The sequence below is a fragment of the Drosophila serrata genome, unplaced genomic scaffold (assembly GCF_035046125.1).
Source record: "Drosophila serrata isolate PLE 108 unplaced genomic scaffold, ASM3504612v1 contig_345, whole genome shotgun sequence".
Classification (NCBI taxonomy): Eukaryota; Metazoa; Arthropoda; class Insecta; order Diptera; family Drosophilidae; genus Drosophila; species Drosophila serrata.
The window spans coordinates 1-5,964 of record NW_028257243.1 but is presented as its reverse complement, the minus strand read 5'-3'; the positions used below and the strand labels follow the sequence as shown (position 1 = coordinate 5,964).

The window sequence follows — 5,964 nt, the reverse complement described above, 5'->3', positions numbered from 1 at the left end:
TCCTTTCCGAAGTTAACCGCACCACGCACCACGTTATCCATCCAGTTTTTTTCTCCTCGTTTTTTATGCTCCCACCTCCCTTTATAGCCCGGTTCCGGGCTCCGAAGCTGGCTCCGGCCGGCGGACTTGGCTTGCGGCGGCGGCGACGGTGTTTGATTGCGTTGGCCGGCGGACTTGGCTTGCGGCGGCGGCGACGCGGTGCCCAGCAGCTCGGGCGACGGCTCAGGGAAAAACGGCTCTGACGCTTGCGTGGGCCAGCGGACTTTGCTTGCGGCGGCGATGACGCGGTGCCCAGCAGCTCGGGCCACGGCTCTGGGAAAACACTCAGGAAATGGCTTTCCTTTCCGAAGTTAACCGCACCACGCACCACGTTATCCATCCAGTTTTTTTCTCCTCGTTTTTTCTGCTCCCACCTCCCTTTATAGCCCGGTTCCTTTTCCTCTGTTCCGGACTCCAGCCGTTACTTTATCATCGCCGTTGCTGAGAGAAAGGGCAAGAATCCTTTCTCTTAGGCACTTTGAACTTCCCGGTTCGCCCCCTCCTGGTCCTACCAATCCCACCTATCCCTATCGATATATCGATAGTCCTTCAGCCCGTTCCCACCCGAAATGCAACACCACCCAAGGATATGGGGAGCTGCTGCCGGCTTCCAGCGGCTCGACAGGATCATTGGGAGCATTTGGATCTGTATCTCCAGCGCAGTTCCGTACGGTGCCCAACGCGGGGCCCACGTCTTACGGGAAGTACCCTTTCTCCAGTGTCTGGTCCATGTATACTTTGTGATCCCTCTTCCAGGTCACACGCGGATATCTTTGGCGTGGTATACACCCAAACTCCGGCCCTGCATGTCCTCGAGCTCGTACGCGTTGCTGCCTATCGTCCTCCCCACCCTGGCCTTGAGGAACTTCCTGGCAAACTTGTCGTTAAATTGCCTTCCGAAGTCGCTGAGAACGAAATTCCGGCAATACACCTCCTGGCCTGGCTTTGCGGCGAACTCTCTGGCCCTCTGGTTATAGCGTCGGCGACAGCGGTCGTACGAGGCCTCCAGACACTTGCGCACTTTCTCTTGCACGACTCGGAGCTTGTCCGCCGTTGGCATACCGTCCATCTCATGGTCTAACAGAGACTGCAGCTTCCTGGCCAACCGGTAGCTGGATCCATGCAGGAACATGTGGTGTCCGAACACCGTGAAAAACGGTGCTTCGCCCGTAGCCGAGTGAACTGCGTTCCGGAGGGCCACTTCGATCTCGGGAACGTAGGCATCCCATTCCCTATAATCGTTCTCCAGGAACCCTCGGATAGCCGCCAGAACGCTCCGATTCACCCGTTCCGCTGCGTTGCTCTGTTGAGAGTATATCGGAGTTTTCAAGTGCCGAATCCCAAAACTCTCCATGGCCTCTTCGAAAACCTTTGACACAAACTGTCGTCCATTATCCGAATGCACGATCTCTGGGACCCCGAACTTGTAGAAGACCTCGTTTATGAGGAAATCCACAACATTTGAGGCAGTCGCTTCCTTCATGGCCTTCAGGAACGTATATTTTGAAAAGTGGTCCACCACCATGAAGATCCAGGCATGCCCTTTCTTCAACCTCGGGTACTTGCCAGGGAAGTCGATGTACAGCTTCTGGAATGGCCGCTCCGTTTGTACTCGCTTACCGATTCCGACCATCATACGGTGATTCGGCGCCTTCGACTCCTAGCAGACCTGGCATCTTCGAACAAATTCCCGAACCTGCAGCACCATCCCGGGCCAGTAGAACTGCCTCCGAAGGATCTCCAGTGTCTTCCCCATTCCGCCGTGAGCTGCCTTTGGGTCCGCATGGGCTCGCTCTACCAGGCTGTGGGTCAGACTCGGCGGTATCCAGAGCTTCCACGCTGATCCGTCCACCGCGTCGTCCAAAGTTGCCGGGGAGGTTCGCTTGAAGATGAGCCCGTCCTCGATCCTAAGATCCGGTAAGTAATCCTTGTTGCCCAGGATCTCTTGGACTAACTCCTGGTACTCCTTTCCAGCAAATTCGGTGGTCTCAAAACCCAGCAACTCTGTCAGGTCCACAGAGATCTCCTCCACGCATCGCGAAAGCGTGTCTGCCACCACGTTCTCGTTGCCTTTCCGGTGTTCGATGGTAAAATTGAATCCCTGGAGCTGCAGAGACCACCTGGCCAGGCGTCCCGACAGATCTTTCATGGACATAACAATTTCAAGGTGGCGTGATCCGTGATGCACGTAAACGGCATGCCTTCCACGGAACTTCCGGATCGCCAGAAGGGCTGCCAGGCACTCTTTCTCGGTGACAGTGTAATTCACCTGGTACTTGTTCATCTTCGCCGAGAAGAATGCTATCGGCTGCTCCTGGTTGTCCTCGTTCTTTGGGATCCATGCTCAGACGACCTCCACCCACGACGAAACCCAAGTAAGTCAAAGACTTGAAGCTGAATTTAGATTTGTTCATGCCGATAGTTAATCCTGCTTCTCTTAGGCATTCGGCGACCCGTCGTAGGTATCGGAAGTGCGTCTCGATGTCCGGGGCCAGAATGAGCAGATCGTCCAAGTATACAAAAACGTTGGATCGGATCTCGGCTGGGATTACTCGATCCATGAGTCTCACCAGCCTCTGTGCCGCATTACAGAGCCCAAAAGGCATCACCCTGAATTGGTAGAGGGGCCGACCAGGAACTGTGAACGCCGTCAACTCCCAGCTCTTCTCGCCCAGTTCGATCTGCCAGAACGCAAATTTCAAATCCACGCTGGAGATGAAATGCGTTTGATCGATTCTGGACCGGATTCCATCGATACTGGGCAAGGGGTAAGCGTCCTTGACGGTCACGTCATTTAGTTTCCTGGCGTCTAAACAGAATCTATCCTTTCCAGGCTTCGACACCACCGTCGTCCGGTTGCTCCAAGGGCTCTTGCTCTCCTCGATGACTCCCAGGGCTAGCATCTTGTCGACTTCGTCCTCGACCACCTTTTGCTTCGCTGGCGATATTGGGTAGGGACGGTCCTTGAAAATTTTGGCGTCTTCCACCAGCTCTATGGAGTGTTTCTCCAGGCCAGTCGTTCCCAAACCATCCTTCTAGAAGGTGAGGATCCTCCGCTTGATTGCCTCTAGCTCTCGGTTCTCGGCTTCAGATAATGTCCAGGATTCGGGGTCTGTCTTTTCCTCGTCGTCATCTTCCTGGTCGGCGTAGTGCTCCATCTCCCTGGCGTGAACTTCTTCGGCTTTCTTCACCCCTTGAACCGAGATATCTCCAATTACGGTCGGAGCCAGGTCAAACTCCCGCCAAAAGTCGACGCCGAGGTATGCCGTTTGTTCCAGATAAGGGCACAGATAGAAATGAATGTTTTCTACCCTTCCCTCATACTCCACAGGTCCTCTATCCGGCCGATGATCGATCGATCCTCTCCAGCGGCAGTTCGCACCACCGAGAAGTACCTCTGCACCGGCACACCCATCGCGTCCACCAGTTCCCTGCAGCCTTTTCCGAGCAGACTAACGCTCGCTCCGGTGTCCAACAACCCAGTCAGCTGCTGGCCTGAAATCTTTACTCGGGCGAACGGTCTGGGATCCTGGGTGCCGCCCCGCTTGACGGCCGCGACGACTTCTCGGCGCTTCCGCTGGCGTTTCCGGAACCGATCTCGTGCCTTTCGAACCGTCCGGGAGACTTCACGCATGCCGCTCAGCTGATGCTCCTCGAATATACGGTTCCTTACCTCTAAATACCGTCGCATGCGCTCTTCATAGGGTAAGTATCTTAAATTATTTTTAGAATTATCCTTAACGTCTATCTTGTTATTTTTAGGGTCTCCTACTGCGCGGAATTCCTCGTTGGGCGAGCCCCTTCCACTCTGGGATCGCCCCGCCGTCCGTTTCCCATACAATTCGGGCACTTCGGAGCGACGGTGTCGGCCTTTCCGCAACGGAAACAGAAAACTTTTTTCAGCTCCTGCCCGCAGTCCCGAAAACCGTGGTCCATGACTCCACAATTCCAGCAGCCAGCCCGGAAAGGATTTCGAGGCCGCTCCCGGACTTCCTGCACTTGCAGTGGTTGCTCGTCTTCATCCTCCTCTGGCTCTGGAGCAAACGCCTCGCTGACTCGGTTCCGTTCCGCTCCTTGGTAGCGCGTTGGTGGTGGGAATTGGGCCCGAGCTCTGCGTCCGAAGGTACGCTCCACCTCGAGGCTCTCCTGCCGCAGTTCATCCACAGTGACAAGCTTCATCGCATACATGAAGCGAGCGATCCCTTCTCTTAACCCTTTTTTCATCACCTTAACCAGGTGACGCTCCGGCATCGGCTTCCTCAGGCGAGAAGCAAGGGTTTGCATTGCATGCAGATAATCGTCTACGCTCTCCCCTGGCTGCTGCTCCCGCTGCAGTAGCTGATGCATCCGCTGATGCTCCGTCTCATGGCTCTGGAACCGATCTAGCAGCGCTCGGCGTAGCTGATGCCAGCTGTCCAGTCGGTGCTGCTGCACGTGGATCCAAAACCACTCCAGGGCCCTACCTGTTAGCAGCGTGTGGAAATTTCTCATCACCTCGGCCCATGAGCAACGCGATTGCCTCTGGAGGTACTCCAAGCGAAACAGGAAGCCTTCGATGTGGTTCCGCTCGTCCTCACCGCTCAACGAAATGTTCCACCTATCCACCCTTGTGCCATGAGAACTGAATCCTGCATCCCAGTTTGCGTACGTCCGTTCGTCACGGAATCCGCCGGGGCGTCGGTCCTCGACACGCCAGTTTCGACCAACGCTGTCATCCCGACGCGTCTCCTCAACCTAGGTGGAACCGTCGGGGCTGAATGATTAGATCTCGGCTGGATCTGGCGCCCTCCTGGGCGGCTTCGGCGGATCTCGTGGCGTAGGCCTCGTTGCATGACCGACGGACGTCTGTCCATGCCTGGGTACCGCTCCGCGGGCGTCGTGCACGGGCTCCCTCGCTCGTCCAAACGGAGGTGGTGGCTGCTGTGGGCGCTGTTGTTGTCCTGTTGCTGTCGACTGCTGCTGCTGACTCTCGATCCCTCCAGGTAAGTGCTGCTACTTTGTGGCGGGTCTCAAAACTTCATTAATCAGCTTCATCATTTCCAGAAAACCGGCCCGCGTTGCGTGCCCGACAGCACCCTCCCCATCTGTGGACCACAACTCCTCTTCCTGGGCTGAAGGACCCTTCGACCTGAGCTGGTAATTATTTCCCCTGTCCCTGTCCATACTTCAATTCTTTAATTCCTAACCGCTACCGACTTTATTCACAAAATAAATAAATATGTAAACATGAATAACCTAACATAAATAAATGCACATGCAACAAATATGTAATTAAATAACGCAATAAATAAATAAATCAATAAATAAATAAATAAATAAATAAATGGAGAAATACATATTCGAATAAATAGATAATTAAATCTTCTTCTACCTGCGTACTCAACCAAAAAATTCACAAACTTTTCTTTTCCTTTCTAAATTCAGGGGAGATGGAGCCGATCAACCGCCGATGCTCCGTGCCAGATTCCCGCGTCATCAATTCGTCCCAGTAGTTTCGACTCCGGCCGCTCGTCAACTGGGCTAACTTTCAGCGGTGATGAAAGTCGCCAGTTAAGGACATCGGCTTTCAGCAGTATCCCGTAGGATTTTCCTTGATGCCTGGGACTTCAAGGCTCAGACTGCGATGGTCGCGCAGCGCGCAGTGAGACCTGCGGGTCGCGACTTCACCAACAGACTGATCCCAGGAAGCCTCATCCACCAGGAAAACCCAAGGATCTGCACAACATTTACTCTAACCAAAACATTTACATTGAAAACAACCAAACTTTACGTTATTATAAATAAACACTTGTTTCCCTATCTACTATATATCACAGTTTATATCACAGTGGTTCTTGACTCGTGCTTTCTGCACGGTCTGTGGCTAAGGGAAGCGAATCCGTCGTTCCCACGCCCGGATGCCACCACCCTGCCACCGCAGCACCC

At 54.2% G+C, this 5,964-nt stretch overlaps 1 long non-coding RNA gene across 1 annotated transcript; it reads left to right on the top strand.

Annotated features, from left to right (window-relative positions):
- Window positions 1-5,098: 5,098 nt before the first annotated feature.
- LOC147642852 (uncharacterized) lies at window positions 5,099-5,847 on the top strand. The gene is made up of 2 exons (XR_015272837.1): window positions 5,099-5,175; window positions 5,464-5,847. It is a non-coding gene; the product is annotated as an uncharacterized LOC147642852 (long non-coding RNA).
- Window positions 5,848-5,964: the final 117 nt, after the last annotated feature.